At 48.8% G+C, this 27,611-nt stretch overlaps 1 protein-coding gene and 1 long non-coding RNA gene across 2 annotated transcripts in view; one reads left to right on the top strand and one right to left on the bottom strand.

The window, feature by feature from the left end:
• The window catches only part of LOC105181574 (protein gustavus), a 165,431-nt gene that overhangs the window by 16,980 nt on the left and 120,840 nt on the right, over positions 1 to 27,611 (top strand). The window lies entirely within an intron of this gene.
• LOC112588524 (uncharacterized) lies at positions 1,435 to 27,209 on the bottom strand. Its single transcript, XR_003112896.1, has 3 exons — positions 26,989 to 27,209; positions 7,197 to 7,272; positions 1,435 to 1,627 (listed from the first exon to the last, which is right to left on the bottom strand). It is a non-coding gene; the product is annotated as an uncharacterized LOC112588524 (long non-coding RNA).

Raw genomic sequence — 27,611 nt, 5'->3', positions numbered from 1 at the left:
GCGGTGCTCGGTCATCGTCCGCAAGGTCCTCACGACCGTCACGGAATCGGCCAAACCAACGGAAAACCTGTGCACGGGACATGCGTTCATCCCCGTACACATTTTTTAGCGTTTCGTACGTTTCTGCACCACTTTTACCCAATTTAAAACATGTTCCATGTTGGTTTCTCGACCGACGTACACAAAGTGACTTTACATAAAATGTCAAACCACAGTGAAATATCAATCCGAATTCGCTCAAATTTTGAGGTTAAGTAGATGAAGGGTAGAACATTCACCTACCATCATTCACTCATAGATATCGTTGCGCTGAGAACTTTGATGGAACCAGTCTCATCGTATCTGGGACAGATACCGTGTACGTCGGAGATCGATGATAAATTTACGATTGATATAACACTCTCCCCTCCCTCCCTCCTCCGAATGATGACGCACCGCGAACAACACTGAGCGCACAATTTCGTTTCTGACCGCATACGGTATATCCGCGGGCACGGGCGACAGGGCGACAAAGCAAACGCTCGGAGTCTTGATCAAACTGCACGTATTTGCTCGCAGAATTGCTCTTCATCGCGCGTGACTTGAAGTTCTCATCCGAGAAGAGACAGGGGTTGCGGCGGAGCGAAAACTTGCCTGTGCCTCTTGTCGCATAACACAAGCCGTGTCGAAATGGTGTTTTAATGAAAACTCTGTTGTTTTTGCCGTTACATCGATATCTCTAACGGCGATGTCGCTAATTTCAATCAAGCAGTGAATCTTTCGAGAGTAAAGATGCTGTGTGTGTGTGTGTGGGGGGGGGGGGGCAGGGGAGGATTCGTACAGTCTCTACAGAAATAAGTTCGCAAGCTACCGCGTGAAGAATTGCGCCAACTCTTCATGAAGCTTTCTCCGTTGCGCAACAGTGATTTCATCCCTCCCGCTCTCTCCCTTTAATTCTTTAGACGCGTTTATATATCGCCGGCGAATACGACAGACATAAAGGAGCGGAGACAACACATCCGCGACGTGGTGTCTATTCCCGAGGAAACGCGGTCACGCGCACTGCATGATGACGCTCTGTGTGGCGTGAACGAGGGAGAGTCGGTGTTCTTTTTCGCCACCACCGCCATGTTGAAAACCTTCCTCCTGCTCGGCTGTCGCTCACAAGGGCGTGGGTGCGCGCGCGCACGCGTGTGCAGACCCAAGGAATTTAATACTCTCGAAATATCAGATGTCGAAGGTGTGTGTGTGTGTGTGTGTGTGTGTGCATGCACACACACACACACACACACACAATGCTTTCCTCTCGACGGCAATTGCAATTGCGAGCAGTCGCTTTTTCTTTCGTTTCGTCTCTGGCTCTTTCTTAACGCCTGCTACCCTCAGATCTCTCTCATTGTACAGGTACAGGTTAGCCTAGATTATGTTGTATTCGTCTTTCCGCTTACAGCTGTTGAATCATTAAGACGAGCCAACGGTGACTTTATTACTCAACACTTTGTACCAAGGAATATCACTTATCAAATCGTTAGACGACAGCGTTTGGACAACATCGCGAAGCAGTCATGTTCAGCGTTCAGCGTAGAGTATCAACAGTTTGGAATGCTGACGTAACTGGAGACACTACTCGGTAGCTTTAATATGCAACCTGCAACAATATAATAACGTAATGTCATAGTGATGTTATGTACAATTATTTCGTTACACACGTATACACACACATGTGCGCAAATAATAATTCGCAAATTAGCAGGTGTATCGCGACGACGAGTATGCATAACGCGCTCGGATAGTTACGGGTATTATTTGTCAACGGATTACACGACCGATTGACGCGACGCGATGCGGCGCGACGGAGCGCGACACCGACTATCGTATTCTACGGCTTTTCGGCAAATATTTTCCGTGCGATCCCATTGTCAAAGGACAGGCACCATCGTCGTGCCGCGAAAAAGCCAACGAGTGCAATCGCTACGCATGCCGCGAGACGACTGGCACCCGTTCACGCGCGCGCGCGTGAACGCATTGTTCACCGCGTGTTCACCGTCGCGTATGCTAGTCATAAAAGAGATTACCACGTGGAAACATTCGACGTCTCGAATTACTCGATCGTACGCGATCGTATTCGATGGCTGGCTATTCAATCCCTCGATGTCAGCTACGTCATAACGCGGCATTCTTTTTTTATTTCCTTTTTCTTCTTCCTTTTCTCTTCCGACCTTTTGCTAAATGTGGGATTGGACAGTTTCTTCTTTTGTTCGTTTCACCGCGATGATGATCGCGACGTTTGTCGACGTTTGTCCGACATGCGTTCTCTCTCGTTTGCGCTCGCTCTCGCGATGACGGCGACATGTAACTGATAACAACCATTTCTCTTTGGTTTCAGGTAAGACGATACCCGTAAGCGCGGCCTAATTGGATCTTTGCGTCCTCTCGGTTCTCCGTGAGTACGACCGTATTACCGTATTCCGTAGTGTGATGCGCGATCAGCCAGCGATGTAAAAACGCCCGGCGCGCTCTCGAGAATAAAGATGATCCGACGCCGCGACAAAGGGCTTCTAACGAGCCCGCGGGCGAAGGCGGAGGCCGCAAAGGGCGAGACCGCGACGCGTGTAAATTTAAGGGTTTCGCCGGCTTCTTTCCTCCCTTTTTCTCGCCTCTCCCTTGTCTTATCTTTTCTCCTCTTCCCTTTCCTTCCTCCCCTCCCCTCCCCATCCCTCTCTTCTTTCTCTCCTCGTCGCCGTTGTCCTCTTTCGCTCCCGTGCACTGATTCTTTCCCCAGTTACTTACCTTCATTCAGCACGATTGTCATCGTGAGGACACGAGCGCGCTCTCCACGCTCTACGTAAGATCTCGCCTCTTTCGCGATGAATTTCCGCGCACGAAACTTCAACCTCTATTGTGAATGGAACATTTAATGTGCAGAGCGTCATCATTTCTTCCTGCGAGAAAGAGAGGGTGTGAGAGAGAGAGAGAGAGAGAGAGAGAGAGAGCGCGTCATAAGCGCCGTATTAAAAAAAAAACTCCTCTCGACAGCGACACTTTACGACTGACGAAGAGGTTAAATCGCGTCTCGTGTCACTCACGCGTAAACTTTTCCTCGTTAACGAGGCGCGATCGGAAACTTTTGGATTCTGATTTTGCGCGGTCACGGCGCGTGCGGTGCTTCAGCGAGTGAATCATACGAGAGAAAAAAGAGGGAAATTAAAGCGAAACTGAGCGACTGAGAAACGTTCACCGCGCGCGGATGTGTTATTGGAAATAACTAAAGGACGTTGCTACGGACGTATGCGCCTCCGCGCATCACTCGCGCGTAAGGCGCGTAAGGCGCGATTTGTATTCGCCATTTTAATATACTCCGGGGAATTTGACGCGGTACCGTGAAAAAGATTACTATATATGCTTTTTTTACACGTACCGCATGGGGGCTCGGGCGCGGTCACTGCATTTTTTGCAGGGCGTTGCCGACGCCCTGGCGCACATCCTGTGGTATTTTCTCCATCCGAGTGTCCCTTGCGACTTTTGTCAGTGTATACGCGCATACGTGTACGAGATATATATTACGTAGCGAGGAAATGTTTTACACGGATCTCATGATCGCGGAAAAATTTCGCAAAGATGCAAATGTCGCGCCGACGCCGACGACGTGGCGTGCGCAAACGGCGAGCTCGCGCGGAATCGGTGCGTTATTCTCGCGAATAGCGCCCCGGCCGTCCGGGGATTAATATTGCGCTCAAAGAGTAATTTATCGGTTTCCCGGACTTTTTTCCGCTTCCTTCCGCGGAGATATGATCTCCCCCCCCCCCCTCCCCCCATAGGAGTTTGTAGCGAGATCTTCTGGCGACGTACGTTGACCCCGGCGAAAGGGTGAGCAGTGGGTCGGAAAAGAGCGAAAGAAGCAGGAAGAGATAGAGGGGTAGGAGAGAGTAGGACAGGTAGGTAAGGGGGAAGAGGATAGGAGACGGAGCGAACGAAAGAGGGCGAGAGGGTTGAAATATGTGCAATCTATGCATCTAAGCTATATATCGGCGGCTGAAGTCGTCGCTGACGTCACGTGTTCCGAGCACGCGCATGCCGCCAGCTGTTTTCGTCATCCGGGCGTGTGCGCGACGTGTCGAAAATTATGCGTAAAGTCGCGATAAATGGGCACACGTTAGGGTAGTTGGCGCTCATTAACTCGCGTGGTTCAGAAGAAGAAAGAATAGGAGAAAGCAACACCGATGAGAGAGAGAGAGAGAGAGAGAGAGAGAGAGAGAGAGAGAGAGAGAGCATATTAGCTCGGCAGATTGCTGTTTTATGTTGAACGCGCGACGCTCTGTATATTACAGAGCGAGCGTAGCGCGATTATCTTTGCGAAAAAGTGTAATGGAACGAGGATTCTTTAATCTCGCCACGAGCGCAACGCCCTTCTTGCATGAAGTAAAAAGCCAGGCGGAACTTTCCATCTCGCGGCGCTTCCCTTTGAAAATTCCAAGGCGGTCGTGGGATTGAAGGCAGGCGATGACGTCCGATTCTCTCGCTTGATAACGCGCAACGAATCGCGCATGCGAGGCAAAACAAACCGCGTTATGGAGCCTCGGGAGAAACGGAAGCGATTAAACGGCTCGTAAATACGAAAACCGTCCATATGGCCTGCGAAAGGTATCAAGCGTGACGTATTCGTCGTCGCGGTGCCGCGGTGGCGAGTGGCGATAATTGTAATTTGCGACGAGGTAATTTTAAGGGCGGCGACTTTGGCCTAACAACAACGCGCGACATGTCACTTCGATTTGCTGCTTCATTCGACACAACCGTGTCGTACCGTCCCGTTGACAATTTCCCCCCGTGTGCGTAACGTACCGAACGCGCGCGGCGAGCGCGCTTTGTGTCTTTTGTCCTGCTTTATCTCGCAGCGGAAAACGCAGCCTCTGTCTTTTGAGCTCATCGGCTCATCATCACTTAAACTTAAAAAGATTAAATATCGTTAACGTGTGCAATATATGTACGTTTGTACCTCGCTCGCTCGCCGTTTGTCTCGTTTCGTTCAAAGAGCACAAAGTTAAAAAGAGTGTCGACAAATCCACGTTGCTCCGCGGTGCGATCATTCGCACCGAGACGATCATTATGCGCGTCGCGACGAAATCGGATTATACAGATCGGTCCTCCGTTAAAAACGCATCGCACGCTAATGGAATATTCGCCAACGCTCCACCTTGATAAATCCCAGAGGCGGCTCGCGGCCGCGGCCGTGCGGCGCAGCCGGCGCGGCGCGGTGGAGCGCCATAATTTTTCGCCCAGGACTCGGGCCGGCGCGACTGTCCGGCCATAAATTGAGCCTTCCGTTTCAATTATTTTTCCGCGATTATTCAAACTGCATCCGGGAAGTGCGGGACGCGACGCGGGACGAAGGGGTACGGGGTGTGGTGAGATTGACGGAGGGGGTGGTGGTGGAGGAAGAAGGGCGCAGTCGCCGCTGCCGCGCGTCGCGTCGCGAGAAGTTTTCCGCCGGTTCCGCGCGCTCTCGTGACGCCCTTTCTCACTGTTCGCCCGGGTTAACGAAGTCTTCAAAGTTTCCACGGGCGGAATTTTCGATTGCGGAAACGCGCGGCAGACCGAGGAGCTTGCATTTTTCATCCGAGAGCCCGAGAGCCCGGCGCCGACGCCCGCGCGCAACGTGTCCGACGTTGCGTTAGATGGAAGAAATCGCGTGATATTTTCCTTTTCCCTTTGCCGCGTTTTCCCCTTAGAGAAGTCCCTTCTTTCCTCCGTCGAGCGGAACGAGCGCGGAAAGCGTCGAGAGCGTGTGCTCCCGTGCTCCGCCGTCGCCGTCGTCGGTTGCATTAGGTTGCACTGCCATGTGCGTTGCGTCGCATGCTTCGTTGCTCGTTGCGCACGTTGTTTTTCGTTGCTTCGTTGTCCGTTCCCGGTGATAGATCACGCGCGCTATCTCCCGCACGTGTGCGTTTCGCTACGTACACCTAACGCGAACCAATCGCAAGAATTGCCCGTCTCTCTCTCTCTCTCTCTCTCTCTCTCTCTCTCTCTGTCTCTCTCTCTGTCTGTTTTTGAATTCTTCCTTTGTTCGCGAATGAATTCGAATCAATCATGTGGGCGGACGCGATTGCACTCACGTTGTTGATAACTCCCCCTCCCCCCCCGACGTATATCGGTCGCGCACAAGTACGTCCCCCTCACCCCGAAGAATCGCGGTATCGCACGACCACGGAATAATTAACATTCGTGCGATCGCTTTTCGGAAAGCTCCCAGCCCATTTGCAAATGTATCGTCCGCATAGATTTGAGACCGGTGCGCGACGATGATGGTCGTCGCCGACCGGTTAGAGCTTACGCCGATGTTTCGCCGGCTCTGCCATTCCGCGATATTGTCCCGGAATAGATAAAGCTTTTGCCGGATTTACCGTCGCGGCATTCCCCTCCCCCCTCCCCATTCGTCCCGGCAGCATTATACCGGCCTTTAGCCAGTCGCGTTGTGCCTCGGCCGCACCGACAAACTTCCCGCAATTCCGCTCACCTCGGGATATTTAATCTCAAAGATAGAATATTTATACATCTCGCTTCTCTGGTTCGGAGCTTCGCCACACCCTCTCTACCGCCATAAACGAAAAGTATAAATTTATGTAGAATTTTATATCATCTATATTACACTCCGCCCTCTTGCGCGCTATTATATAATCTCGAGAATTTCTTCGCCCTCTGCAACTCGGAGCGAAATAAAATGTTGTTATAAATTTGTGATATCGGTATAAAAAAAAAACTTGAGACGATGCAAGTATCCGAAAAAATAAAAGAAAGAAAATTGTACAAGTATCAGTTGCATAAAAATATGCATATTGACAAAGTTGGATGCGCAAGCTTCTTTTGCGAACAAATAATCGTGATATCTGCGCGAGTTGCAAGAGCCGAAGATTACCGCGGCAATCAGAGTTACAAATAGCCAGCCAGGCATTAAAGACGAAGTGGCAGCGCCTTTTCCGGCATAATTAATCGTCGGTCGGGGGCCGAATCGTTAATTAATTCGCGTGGCGTAGCTCGCGGGTCAGCGGTTGAAAAATTCAACGTCTCGACATCGCGTATTCCAGAAGGGCCGCGTGAATTCGTCGTGCTCGCTCGCTCGCTCGTTCGTTTATTCGTCCGTCCGTTCATTCGTTCGTCCATTCCTGGTTTGTTCGTTCGTTCGTTCGTTCGTTCGTTCGTTCGTTTGTATGCATTATACCTACGTCGGATCGTTAAACTTTGAAACTCTTCTCCCGTCGGGAAAGTCATCCGTGGCTTCCGTGGAAAAGCCATGAGAACCTGTAAGCAAATAGCATCTCGTTAGCCAATCCTATTGCGCGATGCGTTATCGATCGCCAAGCCGATTCACGGCGACTTCGAATGCACCGCTGACCGCAGAACTTGTCGGAGCTGTCGGCCGACAAAACAATTGCGCAAACAAGGTGTTTCGACTACCCTCTCAGATACCGTGCATACCGCGTGTTGTTCAAGACACGAGATACAATTCGTTTAAACGCACTAGCCTTCAACATGACATGACGATTTATCTCTCAATTGTTTGATACTTTAAGTGATATGGTTGAAACGACGGTGATGTACAATTAACTATAAACTATTAGACAATCGTATACGATACACCGCGAGATTGTCGATATACTGATTTGTTAATAAAGCCAATGAGACATTGACTGTGTGAATTGATGAAAAATTATGTCGGAAAGAAAGAAAATGTATCCATGGTTCTCCGTCAAATGCATAAATGGGATAAACAAATGTTAAGAAAGAAAATTAATGCAAGTAAGTAACAAGATTAATGTATACATATATGGGACGACCAACATTCTTCATCTATAATTCCTTGGTTATCATTTTATTGCCGTTGGAAATGTCGTATGTTTCCAGATATGCCGAGTCGTTTATTATACGTATATGGACAATTTCCGATTTTGATTAATGTCTCTAACGAATTGACCGAATACAAGGAGATACCCGAGTCGAAATTTAGGCCGATATTTGTAGCTCGTCATCATTGGATAAATTATTGGCAATTATAATTTTATAAATCTCTGACTCATCTCTTGGATTCATTACCGATATTTATTTTATACGATAAGACACGTATCGATTTAGACAGCTGGATAACATTTGTCGATAAAATATGAATACGAATCTATAATTACACACATTCTTAATCAGGCATGATAAATAATTTACAACCATGAGTATCGGTCTTAAAATCTAATGTAAATTTTGCAAGTGTTGATTTTGCCACGTCTAATAATGCTCTTTTCGCTACGAGTCGCGTATTTTGTTGACATTTGTCGACGCTTGTTCGCTTCTGTTTCTTTCCATTGTTACCATACCAAATACAAATGCAAAATATCTGTTGATGCACAGCATATTACTGGACACAACTCTGTTTGTCTTTGTCCGTACAGCTTTTGCATCAACTCTTTTAAAAGCTACAAATTCCATCGGAATTTGCAATGGCGGAAAGAACAACGGAAAGATTATGATAAAATGCATACCGATTTATTTATTCCTCAACCCCACCATTTATCCATATTACGCATTTAATATTCGCTTGTCTCTGTATGTATACTTTATTTACCCAACCAAATAAGATGTGTAAGTCAAGATGTGTGTATCATATATCATCATGTGCGAGTAGCATTTATTATCGTCTTAGGGTAAGGTATTTTCTCAGGATATAGCGAAGAAACAAACATATTTGAAGTATCGCCTTGCTTGCCTCGCATCGATTGAGCAAAAATAATTACGATGTTAATAAGATGTGCAAACGGAACACCGGATATTAAAGGATAGTTAAATAGTTTTGCAACCAATCCTACCTCGAGGTAGGCTACAATTCAGCATGGAAAAAACGGCAGCGAGCAACTGTTTCTCATTGCATCAAGGTAGGATCAAGGTAGTAGTACTACATTTGAAAATTTCAAATTGGTCTTTCAAGTTCGACAGAGTTAAACCAAAATTTCGACTCGGGAATAACATACTACTTTCGATCTGGTTTTTAAGTCGTTCGATTAACGAGCGCAGATACGTCGTTTGTTTTCTCGTCTCGATTGTAACTGTGCTCCGACATCGCGGCGTCGGAACATTAAGACCGCATGTTCTAATAGAGAACGTTTAGTGGGGAAAAAGCGCAATCCTGAAGCTTACCGATTCGTGTAGATGTCACCGGCACAGGGACAGTCTCCTCATAAGTAACGAGAGGAATAGTTCGAAACTACGAAACATCCGGCTGCGCCACATTTTAGATCGCTGTAATACGCGCGGTTTGCACTTTATAGACTGAGCGCTACATTATACGATTGTCTAAATCATACAATATCACGCATCAGCGAGCGAGCGTGAAACTCTTGCGGAGCAAACCGCAGAAGGGAAAGAAAATGCTCCCGACGCCGTCGTCGGGACGTCGCGCCGTCTGTAACGGAGACGGGGCCGCGCGGCACGCGCTCCAATTAGTTTAGCGTTATATGTATATTTCGCGATAATGTGTTACGCGTAATCGTGCGTCATTAGAGGCCAAAGTTCCGCTCGCAACGCCGCTCCCGAGTTGCAAAATCGATCGCGCGAATCGCCATCGGCAATTTACATGTTAAATGTGCGCTATCATTTGGCACCCTCGCGATTGTCCGTCGCGCTGAAAAACCGCGTCGCAAAGCAGAAGGATAAAGAAACAAAAGAAATTGATGCGCTCCTTGCTCGTAGCAATGTAGCGCCGGTTATAAATTCGTGGAACGTACAGTCTCCGGCCGGAGGAGACGTGATCTCTAAATTTCCATGTTACGCTGCACCATGCTTCATCGCGAGACCATGCCTCTCTCTCTCTCTGGCTCTCTGCTCGCTCGCGCTCTTCTAATAAGTTTACGTCTAAACGAACGCTGAGGAAAATAGTCGCTCGTCGATAGTCGCTTTACGCTCTTGCTGAATTTATTATCGGGGTGTACGTACGATAATAGTGGATATAAGTCGTGCGCGAGTAAACGTCCGCTAATATGATTTAATGCGGATTTTATGGAATCGAAAAGTGCACGCACACAAGCCAAAGTTTCCGGCGTATATATATATATATATATATATATATATATATTCGTATAACTGTGTGCTGCGCACACGCTGTGCGCATGCCCTTCTCTGCCTTTTTGTACATTTCTCTTAATTCGCAAAGTTGCTTTGTTACGATTGTATGCATTCGAAACGCGTGGTCGCTAATTAAAATTTTTAATGAATTCTCCGGCGATATTGTTGAGACGAAACAATGCCGTTCCTTTTTATGCCTATCCTTTTTTGTTTTTTTTTTGTTTTCTTTCTTTTCCGCCCGCGGTATCCCGTCGTCGAACGTATCGACGTGAATTTTGCCGTCGCGTAACTTTATTTCCGCGTTAAGTCACGTCTGCATGCGCGGAGCGCGGAGAGGACACGCGCTCATTAAATTTTTTTTTAATTACGATGCGATATTCGAGTCTCGCGGGCATTCGAAAATTGTTTCCGTTATTCCGTCGCCGCCGCAATCGCCATGCAAAATAACTCAGCCACGTAACGATGACGCAAACTCGGAACGTTCGGAATTGCGTGTGCTCGTCTCATTTTTATCGCGGGCAAAACCGAAGGAAACAATTATTAAAATTAAAAATATAACTTTTGCGCGGACTTTTCCCGATTGTTTCATCATTTGAGCCAGCGCGAACACGGAGGCGCGCTTCTGTCCGTCCTGCCTTACAATCAATATTAACTTTGTCTACATACTTCCGAATCTAATTATAACAGCGGGGTAGTTTTTCCGAGCGATCCTCCCGTGGAATTATTGCCGCTTAGAAAGGGGCCAGGTCCTCCCCAACGATTTCCGAAATCTTTTCGAGGGGCTTGGCTGACGAACCTGGAGAGAGAGACAGAGAGAGAGAGAGTATCGGCACGCGATAACCATTGGTTCGTATTGATCCTCGCGGGGGTGTATAGGGGTTGAAAGAACCGAGAGAACCAGAGGGCCGAAGAGAGAGAGAGAGAGAGAGAGAGAGGGGGGGGGCTTCGGCTGCACACGTACGCGCTTTCAGAGGAATACGCGCATCCTCGTGTGCATGTGTAGCGGATGTACGCTTGTGACAATGAGGCGGAATGACAGAGAGAGGGTTAGAAAGAGGCGCAGAAAGCGTGAGAGAGAGAGAGAGAGAGAGAGAGAGAGAGAGAGAGAGAGAGAGAGAGAGAGAGTGAGAACACGAGAGGTAGGGAGGGTTGAGAGGCAGGGAGGAAACCGCCGGGAGAAGAAGGGTGAGTTTAGCCGTGGAACATATCCCCCGGTGACTGGCACACACCCCAAAACCGAGCCAACCCTGAATCTAGCCCCAACCTCGTATCTAGCCCCTACACGCCCGTACAACCCGACCCGGAATATCCGTGCACCATCACTCGCGTAAGAAGTCAACTTACGCCAAGTCTCTGGGGTGGCCCAGAACACAGAGTGAATGCTCGAAACAGCGGCATCGGCACCATCGATGAGAGAAAACTAGCGCTCTTGGCGCTAGTGTGGAATGTGAAACGCGCGGAACGCACAGCAGACTGGGATCTTTCTTTTTTTCGCTCTCGCGATCGCGCATACGCAAAGCCACCCCGGTCGGTAATTACAAAAATATATTCGCGCGCGCGCGCCGGGTACAGGGGGAGCGATCGCGCATCGGTCGCGCCGTGAAAGCATTTTAATCGCTTTTTGCGCGTCGCTTTATGGAGATGTCCTGTCGTTCGACGTCGAAATTCGCGTCGACGCACGCACGTTTTATGCGCGAGCGGGGGTTTCCGGTGTGATTTGTTTAACGTAACTCGACGACGGAGCCCGATGTATGACGCGCGCGTGCGCGCACAGTGCGAGTTGGTGGGCGAATGACGGGAAATGTTTAATGCGATATTATTTTCGTATTATTATGTAATAAAATAACGTTTGTGTGATAATTGATTAAATAAAAATCGGTCGAATCTTTTGACATCGTGTAAACGTTTAATCCGAAATGACAATAGGTTGTTCATCATCGGCCAGAGGTTCTCGCGCGTTCCCTCGCGTTAAGCGAAAGACACGCTGCTGTAAAACTCGATCATTATTACGCAAGAAATATTCGATGCGGTGCTCGTCCACCGCGACTACGATTACATTTTCGAGCCGAAAGCCACGAGTCTTCGCTTATCAAACGCCATATGGCGTGTTAATACGTCGTTCAACATTGCTCGCTTTTTCTCTCTCTCTCTCTCTCTCTCTCTCTCTCTCTCTCTCTCTCTCTCTCTCTCTCCTATTCTCTTTCTCCCTTCTCTCTTTTTTTTTTAATGCAGCTATGTAAACGACCGTCCAGAGTGCATTTCGGAGTCGGAATTGTCGGTCGTGTCGAAACGTCCCTCACTAACGGCAGCAAGAGGGTTCCGCCGAAAATACATGGCGGGACCACTTCTCTCCTGCTCCTCTTCCTCCTCCTCCTCCTCCTCCTCCTCTTTGTCCTCGTCCTCGTCCTCGTCCTCCTCGTTGCCTCTTTCCCCCCGAGGCCTTCTCATCTCTCTTTCTCTCGTCGTGGTGTCGATGAACCGCGTCTTCCTCGCACGCTCGTCTCTCGACGCTGTATCTGTCCACCTTGTACATCCCATGATAATCCACCATTGAGTCCCTCCCGGTCGAATCTGTCGACCAAATGTCCAAACGTGTGCGGGAGCTATCCCGCTATCGTGATCCTGCGATTGCCCAGTCTCGTGACACTGATTAATCGCGTTGATTCAGGTTATCGGTATATTCGCCAATGACGCTGATGATATCTTTTACGTAATGTCTCACCGCTATATATATATACGCTATATATACGAGGTGTGTCCAAAAAGTAACGGGAATTTTGTAATTTCGCGGGTTGTATTAGTCCGATTCGCGCGACTTTTTTCGTTGTGTTGGTAAACATGTCTGAAAAGTATTTGTACATTGTTAGCCATATCGGATGTTTAGTCTGTTGTCAGGTGTCAAGAAGGTGTTACATGTGTTTTGGTACGATCGGCGATTACTTATTCGTTTCAAAAATGGATCAGAGAATTTGCATTAAATTTTGCTATAAGAATGAAGGCATATAAAGTGCAGCAATGTTTTAGAAATGTTAAATATTGCTTTTGGTGAGTCTGTTATGCGTAAAACAAGGGTTTACGAGTGGTATAAGCGTTTCCGAGAAGGCCGCGAAGATGTTGAAGATGACGAGCGCCCTGGGGCGTTCCAGCCCATCAACAACCGATGAAAACGTGGAAGAAATGAAAGAAATGATTATGAACGATCGCCGAATCAAGCCGAAATCCGAAAAAAAAAAGCGCCCGGATTTGTGGCGAAACAATTCATGGCTTTTGCACCACGATAATGCACCTGCTCACACTTCTTTGCTTGTTCGCGAATTTTTGGCCAAAAACAACACTGTAATGATACTCCCAGTCTCCATATTCGCCCCGTGTGACACTTTTCTGTTCCCAAAAATAAAGAGGACCTTAAAGGGCCGTCGTTTTGCAAGCACAGATGAGATTAAAAGCGCATCGCTGAGAGAGCTAAACGCGTGCCAGAAGTGTTTCGGGGATTGGAAGAAGTGCTGGCATAAGTATATTAATATCTAATGGGGACTATTTTGAAGGGGATAACATTGATGCAGACGAATAAATCAAATTCTTTCCAGAAAACGAAAATTCCCGTTATTTTTTGAACACACACCTCGTATACATATATAAACACTATTCAGTTTTATTACATCTTTTAAATATATTCATGGAGTTTCTCGATGCGCATGGTGATTATTTACTTTTCGCGGTGCAGTAAAGCGTCTTTTTAACAAATTTCAAAGAGCCAACTCTTTGGAGTTTCCTTGAGCGATGGAATAAGAATAACGTTTTTTATTCAAAGGAAGGGAATATAAGTCCTTTTTGTAAATATTAATATCTTCAACATGTACAAAGAGTAGAGCATTCATTTTCCGCACAACCGACAAAAATGAAAGCATTACATAATAGGGCTAGGCGAAACGGGCACACACAGGTCGGGGCGCTACTTTTAGCATCGAAATTTGCCAATTTTTGGAAACCGTACACATGACACGTCGAAATTCCGCATCCACGTTACTAATTAATTGCATTCAGGGGCAACTAGCGGTACGCGATAAATTAGTTTTCGCCGTCCTGTAACACGTGGCCGTGTGCGAATCGGCAGCTTTGTAACGAAGGACTAACAATATACGATGCGAATTATCGTCAAAGCGTGGAAATTCGCGTCGACACCGTTTATTAGATCGTTTGCGCATGCCCGAATAATTCCTCGATTGATTTCGAAAATCGTATTACGGCGGATTCCAGAAATCCAATTTGTATTTCTGACGAGCCCGGCAAGAGGATCGATCCTCCAAGTAAATCAATCAATCGAGCTAGTTCCGAAAATAGGGCATAATCCGTCGCCGGTGTCTCAATGTATCTCTGTCCGCTCCGAAATCGAAACAAATTATTCGGGGAAAGCACCTGAGAGCGAGAAAAAGAAAAGAAACGAAAAGAAAGGGAGGCACCGGAGTCGTGCGCGCGTTTTAAATTTTCCTCCTCTTCCCTACCAATTTTCTTTTCTCGCGGTTCTCACAAGTTTCCCTCTGCCTCTTTCTCTATTTTCACTTGATCCACGACAGCGCGTGGATCGCGCGACACTCTCTCTCTCTCTCTCTCTCTCTCTCTCTCTCTCTCTCTCTCTCTCTCTCTCTCTCTCTCTCTCTCTCTCTCTCTCTCTCTCTCTCTATCTCTCGCCAGCCGTAGCCGTCGTTTTGTCGCGCATGCATTCGTGATCGGCTCGAAATCTCGAGACTACTTCGCACCGAGATTACTCTGATAACGAAGTTACTTGGCGGTGCGTGCATTAATATCCTCAATTATACCAGCCCACCGCACTTTTCGACTAGACAAAAACCGGATAGTAACATCTGTGCGGTTAACGTCGAGCGAACGAACGAGCGAACGAACGAACGAACGAACGAACGAACGAACGAACGAACGAACGAACCAGACGGTCGGGTCGTTCACCCCGTCCGTCGACGGGTCCGCGAGCCCCCGAAATAAGCGATAAACGTGCGCCGTATGTAGGAGCAGCCCGGAGGAGGAGATAGTATAGCACCCGTGCGCGCGTGGCGTGGCAACCAGTTGGGCTTTTTCGCGGTATACGCGCCAAAAATCAACGTGATATAAAAGCTCTGCCACCCCTCCCCTGTCACCCCCGTTCATCCACTCGTCTTCGTCTGTCGGCCAGCCGGCCACCACCGGCTCGGATCATCGTACCGTACGCGGCCGCGCGGACGCTTTAAAACTAATCTCCGACGCGGTCGACCGTCTGAAAAGGCATTAATCCCTCGCGCCACCGGCGGCGTATTCAGGTACGTGTTTGCAGACAGGTACCTATACTGCACTTACAAGCACGACGGCGCCCTATAAATAGCGCGCGGCCGTGCTCGCCACTTTATCAAGGCGGCGCGTATACTCTCGCAGCGTGTCGACGAGCAGCAGCACCAGCACCAGCACGAGCACCGGCACCAGCATCAGCACCAGCACCAGCACCAGCACCAGCACCAGCAACCAGCAACCAGCACCAGCAACACTAGCAGCAGTGACTACTTTCGGCTCGCGTGTCCTTTTTTCCCTTCCGCTTAGCTTCCGCCTATGTGGTCCTTTTGCTGCTGCTGCTGCTCGCTCGTTCGCGGCTCGCCCCCGTGGCGAGCTCTTGCATCGCGTTCTCGTTAGGCGAGCTCTTTAAAACTCGTTTCGACGAAACGTTTCGCTGCGCGCTGGCCGTGGCGGTTTTGTCCCTGTTTAAAAACGCCGATCTCTTGACGCGTTTCGTTGGCGATGGGCGCTCGTAACGCGTGTGTGTGTGATTGAAATCGGTACAGTTCCTTTCATTTTTACGAGTATATTCAGACACATGTGGGTCCCAGTGGGTCCAGGGACCCCTGTCAAGCTTTTCTCCTCCACCAATGTAAACACGATCGGGACTTTTCGCACAATTTTCTGCTGTTTATGCGCGTTGATTCAGTTGTTTCAGTTGTTTCAGTTTGGATTGTTGTGCTTCGCTGCGTTGAGCAAGAATTTACAATAGAAAAGAAAATTAAGAGGGCTAGATTGACGTCTGGAGCTAGTTTCTCTCTATAAATCTTCGATTTAATCAGTCGTCAAGATTGCGAGCGTCGTTTATATCAGAGCAGCAGTTTTGCGCGACGGCGTTTCTTCCCCCCCCCCTCCCCCGCTAGCGAATAGGCGCAGGCTATCATAATTGGGGCGAGCAATTTGCAAAGGGCGGAGGTTCGTGAACACCCTTCTTTTGTAGCCACGACGAGATAAGACGGCCGCGTGACGCACGCCCTTTCGTTTGTTATCGCGGAGTGGACTCGCTCATTAAGTCCTCATATAATTATTCGTGTCAGCACGCGTGACGCGTGCACGCGTTTATCACGTTGGCTCGTTTCGCGATGGCACTCCTCCGCCTTGGCCGTCATTGTCCTCGTCGGGTCAATTATCGACATAAATTACTACCGATTGCCGTTAATCAAGAGGGACAGGTGCGACCGGGGTTGCGCGAGGGGACGAGTAATCCCGCAGAAGTATGTTCTCCGACGCGAAAGAAACGCGTGTCTCCGTACGAGGAGAGGCTCGTTGCGAAGCGAATAACAGCAAGCGCGATTCGTCGAGTGACTCCTCGAACCGGCGGCGAGGGTGCGACGAAAGAAGCCGGTCAAAGATTGCAGACAACGGAATCGGGAACTCTACTAAAATAATACGTATCCTTGAAAAGTATCCTCGATATCGAATATTAATGTCGCGAGAAATACAGATGACACAAGTACACAAGCAGCGTTTCAAGCAGCGATTTATTCCCAACGCAATTGTAATATTCGCACAAGCTCGATGAGACAGACGCACGGAGAGAATTTTACTTAGTAAAAGCTGCAGTGGAATTTTATAAACGAGGAATACACGTCGATCGATATATCCTATTCACATTTATTATTCTTTTGTCTCGTGTACGCTGCTTACAATCCCGAGAGTAAAAGGTCTGTTTGGAAACTTATTTGCCACGTTACTCGGCAAAATTTGTCGCATTCTTCAGCAATAGATCAGATGGATCGAGGACTGTGATGAAATGACAAAAGAGTTTACGAAAGGGAAGCTACAGTGTTCTCTTTGTGCAGAACCGCCTAATCATGCGCGCGCAGGATGCAATAAAACACAACGGCGGACGAACGGCGGCAATTAATCGGAAGGCGTGAAAGTTCATTCCATACGCGCGCCGCGACTCTGCGATTCTTCCCGCGCGACAGCCGCTCTGCAATATCGCACGGCCGCGGACAAGCGCAAGCTGTTGCATTAATTATGCATACGAGGTGTAATCGATTTGCAACAGCGTTGCGACAATAATTAATTTATGTCGCTCTAATACTTTCTTGTACCGTCGCGTTTCGCGTGTTCCCATTGTTAATACGATTTATGCTATCGCCGGTCTGTCCGTTTTATCGTCGCAACACGCCGATAAATAAAATCGAGCCATCGTTCGGCGCGAGAGCGCGCGTTCGAAGAAGGTGCTGTATGCACATTGATATTGCGCGAAATGCTCTCTCTCTCTCTCTCTCTCTCTCTCTCTCTCTCTCTCTCCCCCCTCTCCCCCCCCCGCTCTCTCTCTCTCTCTCTCTCTCTTTCTCTCTGTCTCCTTCTGTCTCGTTCACTCTGACCGTTCGTAGCCCCGAGTACGAAAGCGCGAGCGACAGCCATATTGCGCGCGATTTGTCTGATGACGCGACATTGTTCTCTGTCCCTTCGCCTCCCCATTATCGACCCCTAAGTGTGACGTATAGTTTTCTCTCTCTCTCTCTCTCTCTCTCTCGCGCGCGCGCGCGCGCGTTTTTATCATTTCTCCGCTCATCGTGCCGCCCTTATAAAAAACTACTCTCGCCGATACTCGCAGCTACTCGGCGAGAGAGAGAGAGAGAGAGAGAGAGAGAGAGAGAGAGAGAGAGAGAGAGAGAGAGAGAGAGAGAGAGAGGTAGATAGATAGAGAATAACCGCCGTGGGAGTAATAACGCGTTCGTAAACGAGTGCGCTCGTAAAGCATCATCCGATGCGCGCTCCGTTTATGCCGCTCGAAACTTTGGGACATAAACTCAAATATGCATTACGTATTGCGGCGATACGCAAATATAAGTGATGCACACGCGGGTGGTGGAAGTTGTGTATCTTTCATGAGAGAGGAAAAGAGAGAGACCTTTGAGTTCGCACTTGGAGAAAGCGTTCCTTTAGTGCGTTTGCAGTCCGTCCGTCTTCTCTCTCGAAAGTTCAAGGCGGTGCATAATGATGAAGTTATTTAACATTGAGAATGAGAAAGAGTTTGGACTTTGCAGCTGCTAATAAATAGCAATGCGTCTCGTAAAAGTTCTCCGTGTTTGCTTCAAAAACAACTCTCACGTTCGCGCGCCTTGATTAAAGTCAAACGGGACTTTGCTTCAACGCGATCTTAAAATTGGAAACATACTTTCTGTATCAACGGGCGTCTCTACGAGGTATATGAGCGGCCGCTTGAGAGGCCCGCCTCATTTGAGACTTTGGGGTCTGCAGATGTCACCGCGTTCAGCAGGAGCAAATTTGTCGGAGCAACCGATTTGTCAATTTGAACAAATTTACGCGATCAACGAAAAGTTTGTAAATTTTTATTAAATCAAAATATAAAAATGAGATAATTTTTACACGGAGTTGTGTAAAATTGATTACACTTTGAGCAGCGCGATTGGTGTCCAAGTAAACTTTGCAAAGTACCGAGGCATTCTTTTCTTTCTCATCGGTGAGCAGGAGGAGGAACGAAATCTCAGGAATAAGACCGCAGATTTCGCGCGCGCGCGACACACACACACACACGCGCGCGCGCGCGCGCGCGCGCGCGCGCGATATCTTGACAGTGCGAGAATGACGCATGGCCGTAATCGACCTTATTATTCGCTGAACAATGAACAATTGCGTACAAGAGTAGAAATAATCAGCAATGCACCGGCGAAACTTGCCGACCGCTCGAGGACAACCCGCCGAGCTTTTTCATTCCCCTTTTGCAAATATCGCGTTCTCGTTAACGCTTTCCACTATAATATCCGCCACGTCAGCGTCCGCGCTCGCTGAAGAATCGAAAGGATCCGACCGTTGCAGTTCGCTAAGCAGTGCATCCTGTCGAAATCTTGCGCGTTAAAAAGAGAAAAAGAACCAAGCGGACGGAGGGAGCGAGACGGCGAGACGGCGACGGCGGCGGCGGCGGCGGCGGCGAAGGAGCAGGAGGCGCAAGAAACCAAGGTGGAGGAAGGATGGAATCCTTCGTTCACCCGCGCTCTCGAGGAACCTCGGTGAATAAGCGGCGGAATATTTTCCTAACCCGCTCTCCCTCGGTATTGCAGCGAACGAGGTATTCAAATATTTAAACACGAAAATATACGTGGAAGGCACCTGCATGAATTATGCATAAGACGTGTCCACCGTCGCGTCTCTGCCCCTCGCCCCCCGCTGAACCGTGCTCCCCTCTATCCTCTCTTTCTCGCGCGTTCTCGAATCCTTTCTCCCATAACCTGTGCTTCCTCCTTCGACGCCTCACGAACTTCTCTGTCAGCGTCGTCGGGTGTGTGTGTGTGCGCGCGCGCGCGCGCGCGAGAGCGCATACTTGGGGAACGGTGCCCCCTTGCCCTGTTCCATCGCCGCGGAATGTGCACCCCCGCGCGCCGCGAAGCGACAACGAGAACAACGAGCAATGATATCCGTCACGACGATAGAAAAAAATTCAACAAACGTCAATGCGGACGTCCATTTGTCAAGAATTAAAAATAATATTCGCCGCCCCCCCTCCTCTCTCTCTCTCTCTCTCTCTCTCTGATTTATTTCGCGTTACTCGCGCGCTCACTCTTGACGAAGGCCGTTTCTTTTTCTCATTTCCTTTCTACTTTTATTCTTGAAAAAAGAATTTCCCCGCGAAAAAATATGATCTCGCAGCGGGCGCCTGCGGATGCTCCGCTAACGTCGTATCGTGCGCGGCTCCGCATTCTCTCCGGTTTTCCTCACTCTCCCGTAACGCCCGGCCAGATGGTGGTGCACGCTATAACGGCGAGCGCACCGCGTGCACCGTAACGCACGATGCACCGAGCGTAGTTCCTAAGAATAATACGGACGTCTAATGCGTGTAATGATAGCCATGGCGCAGCCTTGGTGATGTAACTTTCACAAGGTTTTCCCGCGCTTTGTTACTCACTGATACGATCCGATATCGTCTCTTTTCTTTTCTCACTCTGCCCTCTTTCTGCCGCTTCTCGTTACTTGAAGCACGTCCGTGCGCCCACTCTTCCCTCCGGATATGGCACAGAGAGCTCGTTATACATTTCAATTCGACGTGTCAATTAAGAGAAACTCGAGTTTACGCGCGCCTTTTTTTTCTTTTTTTTTTCTTTTTTTTTTTTACTCGGTATTCTCGGAAATTATGTGTCGTTTTTCCTTTCTCTCTTCTGTCCGTCTTTCCTCCTGCCGCGCGCTCGATTAACCGCACCCACGTGCGCGCTCCTTTCATTCATTCCGCCGGTTCGCGCTTTCGACGCGCGTGTGCCTTTTAGGAAAGTTGCACGTTCATTCATGCGTGATCGATACCTCATTACAAGATTAATAGGAGAATTTCACTCGCTGTGTTCGCACGAAACCAAAACGTTTCGATAGTTTTCGCGTTAGTCGGAAATAAACGGAAATCATCTCATGGAAATTTCGATTTTCCGCTGAAGGTACTTGAAGGTACGAGAGCCGAGATTCACGTAATCTTTGTATTTATTTCGGCTGTTGTAAAAGTTGTGCATTTTCAGTGATTCAACCGTATTGCGCTGCGATATTTCTGCCGCTCTACTTTGTGAGAGCAAAACTTGCTCCTCACGAAGACGGTGATATCCTGGAGCGTCCATCCATTATCTCGCTGTCGGGCAATCAATCGCGAATATCGATTTAATGCACCCACGGACACTTTGGTTGTCGCCGCGTTGCTTCGACGTCGAGCCGAAGATTATTTTTTTCCTCTCTCCACTCTCTCTCTCTCTCTCTCTCTCACACACACACACACACACACACACACACACGCTTACGTCACCCAATAAGGTTTCCGACTACGTAGGTCGCTTTATTGCCCGACGATACGACGAGATTACTTTTTCTCTTTCACCGAGTTCTCGGCCGATTACTAGCTGATTAAGTTCGCCCACGCTGCGGCTCCTTCTTCGTCCTGCTTCCTTTCTTTTCGTAGCAGTGCTGACACAGTTTTGTCCGCCGCAAGTTGTCGCCTATTGAACGCCTATCGAAACAACGTCAAACTCGCGTCTCAAAGTTCTCGCCAGGACATAAGCTGCGTCGTGCGAAGTGCATGTGCGGCTAATCGATCTCAAATGCGCCCTTGTAAAATCTTGTGAATCACGCTCGATTTACTCGGTCGTACTGAAGTCTCTCCCCAATGCGAGTTTAGTACGCAAAATTTCCAAATTACAAGTCATTGCATCATTTTTAATCTGAAATTTATAATTTATCGTGAAACACGCGTACATCTCATATTTCTCTCCATGAGAAAACGATCGTTTCAGTTCCGCTAAATATATAATTCTCCGAGTTCTCAATCAAAAGTCGGAAACTGATTTGATATATTTCGACATTTCATCGACATTAGAACTCCCGTGCACGCTCTAATAAAAGATCGCGATGTAACGCCGAAACACTCTCGACATTTATCTCAGTTTGGTTCACCGAATTAGGTCATCCACGTGTAAGTATATCACACCAGGTATTACAAGTAGAACTCGCAGCAACATCAAAATATGCCGTAGCGATCAGCTACACGTGAAACGCGACACTCGCTATATTCCCGTACGTTCAGTATTTACGTGGGAGAGAGAAAGAAAAGCAGAGAAGAAAGAGAGAGAGAGAGAGAGAGAGAGAGAGAGAGAGCCGTTTCGATTTATGCATTTCGCAAAGTTCACTGTGACACATTTCGTTGGATCGAAAAATAGAAATAGAAAAAGAAAGAGGTCGATGTAAAAAACAAATGGTAAAACTGTACCATCGACAGGTATATTAAGCTGACAGGTATATTAAGCTGTTCGAGTAAAATTATCAGAACGCAATAAATTATATGTGACAATAATTAAAAAGAAACTACTTTTTTGTTATTTTTTTTTTACTGCTTTTGCTTACAAAAGTAACTTTTTTTTGCTCCAATCGTTAGCAAGTTACAAATAGTCAGATAGCTTAATATTGCGAAAATAGCGGCTCTGTATAAACCGAAGCAAAAAATAAAATATCTCATTACTTTTCTCTATAATTTAATGCATTTTGATAATTTGATTTAGATAGTTCAATATATCGTCGAAGTTTCCGTCTCCTCTCGCTCGATCTGATTCAAAATTTGGCGAAACTCGCCAGCGAAATTAGCAAGAACGCGCGATCGTCGTCGGCGGCTCTCTTGTATTTGCATTTTTTGAAAAACCTGTTCGGGAAGACTACCTGCACCGTCGTCCCCGAAATATCTAACGTCAAATGCCAAGGTTCTTTAAAACGTATCCTAATGACCCCGTCTGAGCAGCCGCGAACTGGTTTGGCAACCGCGGCGAGCCCTCTGCCCTCGCGGATTTTATAGCGAACGTAAAGGAATATCGCGTCCAAGTCATCCCACGAACTATGTTTCGGTAAAAATTATGTTTCGACCGAATTGTACCCGAATATCGGGTAATATCTGGCTGTGCTTCCGACGCGAATGGACAGACCTCGTAAGCGAACTCGATCCCAAGACGTTCACACTTGACAAGTGTTCCCCTTTGAGAGATTCTCGCTCGTCAGAGACGGGGGAAAAGAAAGGAGATCTCCGCTCTCTCCGAGAGCTCGCATATAATAAAGCAACAAAAGAGTCGCTTTACTCTGGCGATTCACCGATCTACATTTAAAAAAAAAAAGGATTTAATTTGAGCCGACATCCAGACATCCAGTCCTGTTCCCCGATATAGCCGTATCTCGTTTCCATAATATGCAAAATCAATTTGTGACGAGAAGAGAGGATGTATTCCGGGCACCCTTAGAGACACGTTCGAGGAATTGACAGATACGGCACGACCTGATTTCTCGCTTAGCTATAAATACATCCCGATTTGCCGTAAAGTCGTCTTCGCTTCGCTTCGCTTCGCGAGTGAAGTCTCGGGGCGGGCATGAGGCATGAGCCGTTTGACGCTTCCGACGCGTGCAGGACGCGCCTAGAGTCGAGAGCGCGAGATCGGATCACTCGGCCGTTAATTACGGCTATCTATATACTAATTGAATCGGATACGCGATTATAAGGGCGACGACGGAGGAGGCTGCGGCCGCTGAAGTGATCGAGGAAAACCTGTTTGTCGCCGCCGCCGCCGCAGCTGCTTATCCGGTTTGTCGCGAGCGAGCGTACGCATGCAGGCACGCACGTATGTACTACTACGCTCCGTGATACCTACGGGTATCGACATAATGAGCGATCGATTTTCGCGAAAAATCCAGATATAAGGCGATCGGGGAAAAAAATCCGCCGACGACGTGTGTTGGATAATTGCGCGCGCGCGCGCGCGCTCGCTCTCGGCAACGCCGCCGATTAATTCGCGGACTAATTAGTTTGGCGACGTATTTACGGGCGACCGCGACCAGGAATTTCAGCCGATTCTCTTTTTCGTAACGTCCGCGCGCAATGCGGCGCGCGGCGCAACTCGGCTCGGCTCGGCTCGGCTCGGCTCGGCTCGGCTCGGCTCGGTGTGCCGCGTGCGCGCGCGCCAAGGGAAAGGCGCACGCGCGCGCGCGTGTTATTAAAATTTTCACGGAGAGCGGTGCGCGCAAGCGAGCGAGCGCACTTTAACGCGCGCGGGCCTCCAGGTGAAAGAAAATTTCCGTGCGCGTTCTATTTGCGCGCGCGCCGGCAAACGTAAACAACTCGTGCGCGCGCGCGCGCGCGCGCGCGACGGTGGTTGCGTGCCTTGCGGATGTGAGCGTTGTCGTACGGTAATCGCTTTTATTTTTAGCCCCATTATATTACACGCACACGCGCGGCTCTTGGCGCACGATCGGAATGGCGGCGGCACGGCCGCGGATCTCGCGGAAAATCTTCCCTTCTTCCCTTTGTTCGCGCGAGGAGAAGAAGAATGATCGACGCGATTCCTCGATTTCGCGATAACGCGCCGCGAGTATAGCAAGTGCAGTCGAAAACCGGCTGATATTTAAATTAGCATGCCGACAATCGGCATGCTTAGTAACAGTATTAACATCGAGCCGCTCTCGCTGTATCTCGTGTGTCGAGCGGATTGTAACGGTAATACCGTGCGTCCGAACCGTCGCGTTTTAATAAGCGCTTTCGCGCGAAATTATATATTGTCGCGTCCCGTGTGTGACAACGCACTGTATTTCGCGTTACGTCGATAACGAGCTAATTCGACGCTTTTCATCGTGAACAGTAATCCCTCTGTAACGAAACACTGTTTCTCTTTTTGTATTATCTCGTTTTATTATCTCGACACGATGCACGCGATACTCGGCCGCGTCGAGAGAGATACGCCATGCGCTATTTCTCCTCCCTTTTTTTTCTCTCGAAACTGTGAAGACTGCGTGCACTGCACATATTCGTGTACATGTGTGTAGAGAATGAGAGGGAGAATGAGAGAGAGAGAGAGAGAGAGAGCGAGGGGCAATTTTAATACTTGCGAAACGACCGATGGACACTACTTTAGGATACGACAAAGTTTGGGTTTCAGGCTCTCGATGAAGCACGGAAGAGGGAAAATTGCCGAGTCCGTATCGAAAGTTGAGCCTCGGGAATGAACTTGAAATTCGGGGAAAGGGAGCGCTCTTTCGACTTTCGCTCGTACTTAAGTTGGAGAAGAGCTTTTGTCGAGACGAACAGACAATGCACCGGCCGCCCTTCTGTCGCCCTTTGCTCGTTCTCGATACCCTCCGCGCGCGCTTCACGGTCAAGTTGTGTCCCACCGATAGTATTCTCGTCCCTCGGTGAAACCCTTGAAGAGAAGGGAGGCACCCTTAAAGGTCTTCTCGCGTGTAGTAGCGTATGTAAACCGTGAGCGCGCGCAATCTTGTCCCCCTGGCCTTATTGCGATGTAAAAGGGGTTTACAGGCGTGTTGTAGTGTCGCGTAACCTAAGTTCTCATTACGATGCCGCGTAACTCACGTAACGAAATCGTTTGAGGCGTGTATAACCTTTGACGGCCCTTCACCGCGGTCGAAGTGAGCTTTATCTCGCAAAGAACGTCGTCGCCGCCGCCATCGCCGCCGCCGCCGCCGCCGCCGCCGCCGCCGCTGCGATGAAATCGACTACGGCGACGACGTGGACAGATTATCGACGACGCAAGCCTGCGACGATTAATTAATCCGAGTTTCTCGCTGTGACGAGCGAAACGAAAAATATGGCCGATACTCTCCCCCGCTGGGGATGTTATTAATCCCGGGAAGCGGTGCACAGAGAGAGAGAGAGAGACAGAGAGAGAGAGAAAGAGAGAGAGAGAGAGAGAGAGTGAGAGAGAGAGAGAGTGCCCAGCGGAATAATAACGACGATAATGACGGCACGATGATACGGTCACGGATATAGCGGCACAATCACCGCCTCGTCGAAGAATCTCAACTCAACTCGATGAAAAAACCGAGTGATAGCTTTATCGGGAAATAATAATCAGCGAATTTTAGCGAGAGGATAATTGACGGTGCGAAAGAAGAACCAAGAAATAGAAAGCGTAAAATGGAATTAAAAAGGGAACATAAATCCATGCTTATCGCTCGAGATATCTTGTTCGTCGTTTATAGTCGGGTTTACACACCTGGGCGAGCGATCACCTCGGTCGGTTCTGAAGTCGGCGGCGATACTGAAGAGCGCGCGATCGAATATTAAGCCGCGCGGGAACAATTATTGCTCTGACAAATAGTCTCGTCTTCTTCGGCAAAAAAGCGCGGAGTGGCGCGGGCGGGCGGAGTGCGATAAAGCTCGTACATTGGCGCAATAATAATGGCAGCTACGTAGTCGTACGTAGTCGTCGTCGCCGCCGCGATGGGCGTAGCGACTGTTGATACAGATAATAAAGTGACTCGGGAAGGAAACACGAGTAGGAAATTGAAGAAAATGGACGTAACGAAAAGATACGAAGGAGGTGGCGAGTGTTGAACTTTATTAAATTGATATTTCATTTCGCCATTGTGTATAGCCACGCGGCCCCCTTGCTTGCATTTTATTCCTACGCGAATAAGCCTTACTTAAAAAGTATATATATATATATATTTCTTTTTTGCCGTCGTGGCACACAAAACGCGCGCGCGCGCGCACATTAACGCTCACGCTCACACACATGCAATGGAGTAAACAAGCAGAACCGGGAAAAGCGCTTCCTGCACTTGCACGCGATGCAAGGACCAACTTCGCAATTTCTACGGTGTCCTAGTTTCCTTCGAGGATGGAGTCGCTATCGCGCGCGTACGAACGAGTGAGCGATCGTGTTGTACTTTTGGCTCGGCTGAAAATTGCTAGAAAACTCGTGAACCTCGTTCGTGAATTCGTGAATTTTTCTACGAGCGGTCCCCTTCCTCAATGAACATCCAGCGCGCATAGCCTTCGAATGGGCTTCGAATTGGCGATGGGGATGGCGCGACATTGGTCGCGCCATCAAAACGCGGTCTCGCGCTTCCTTCATCTCGCCTTTCGCTCGAATCGGCCGAGGACTCGAACGACAAAGAACGTTCGTTCCAGCAATCTATTATCGAGACACGTTCCTTCGTGTTACTCGTGTTGTACGTCGCAATCAAATGAGCGAAGCATTCTAATATTTTCGATTCATATAATGACGTATCTTGGAAGGTATAAAAAAGATCCAGCAAAAGTGAATGTAATTGATGTTCCTTTCACGCGCGCACTTTCGACAGTCGAATTTTAATACTCACGATAATTTTTCCCGCGGATCCTTGGCCAACGAACGTCCTGCCAGAGAAACAGCCAGAGTCGAGCGAATTGGCCGGCGAGAGGAGCGAGGTTTGAAGCCGTGCTTCAAAAAGTTAGAGCTCTGTCGCAACCGTGGCGGAGCGTCCGCTTCTCGATTCTTCGTCTGAAGACATGACCTCGTCGAAACAAAAGTTACCTTTCGCCGTTCAGGTAGGGACTAGGAGGGGCTACGGCGGGTGAGATGGAGCAAAAGCAGAGGCAGAGGCAGAGGCAACGCGCTTGCGAAGAGGGCCCCGGGGGCTTTTCCTCGGGAACCAAACCGGCGAACCGGTTGGACCGGTTCCGTCCAAAAACTACCCGGTTGTCGGTCGAACCGCTCGCCGCCGACGACGGGGTAAAGTCCTGGATAGGGTTGAGCGAGCGAGAGAGAGAGAGAGAGAGAGAGAGAGAGAGAGAGAGAGAGAGAGAGAGAGAGAGAGAGAAGGAGAGGGAAAGAGAAAGAGAACAAGAGAAGATTCATGGGAAACGCCGGTTAACTGTCCTTCTACCTCGTAGGGCTATCCTCCGTCGTCCTTCTCGCGTCCGACGCTCGGCGGAGCGATTAATCCCGCCCGTCTCACCTTTT

This window comes from Harpegnathos saltator, unplaced genomic scaffold (assembly GCF_003227715.2).
Source record: "Harpegnathos saltator strain DR-91 unplaced genomic scaffold, Hsal_v8.6 scaffold236, whole genome shotgun sequence".
Lineage (NCBI taxonomy): Eukaryota > Metazoa > Arthropoda > Insecta > Hymenoptera > Formicidae > Harpegnathos > Harpegnathos saltator.
The sequence above is the reverse complement of the archived record's forward strand: the minus strand, read 5'-3'. Positions and strand labels throughout refer to the sequence as shown.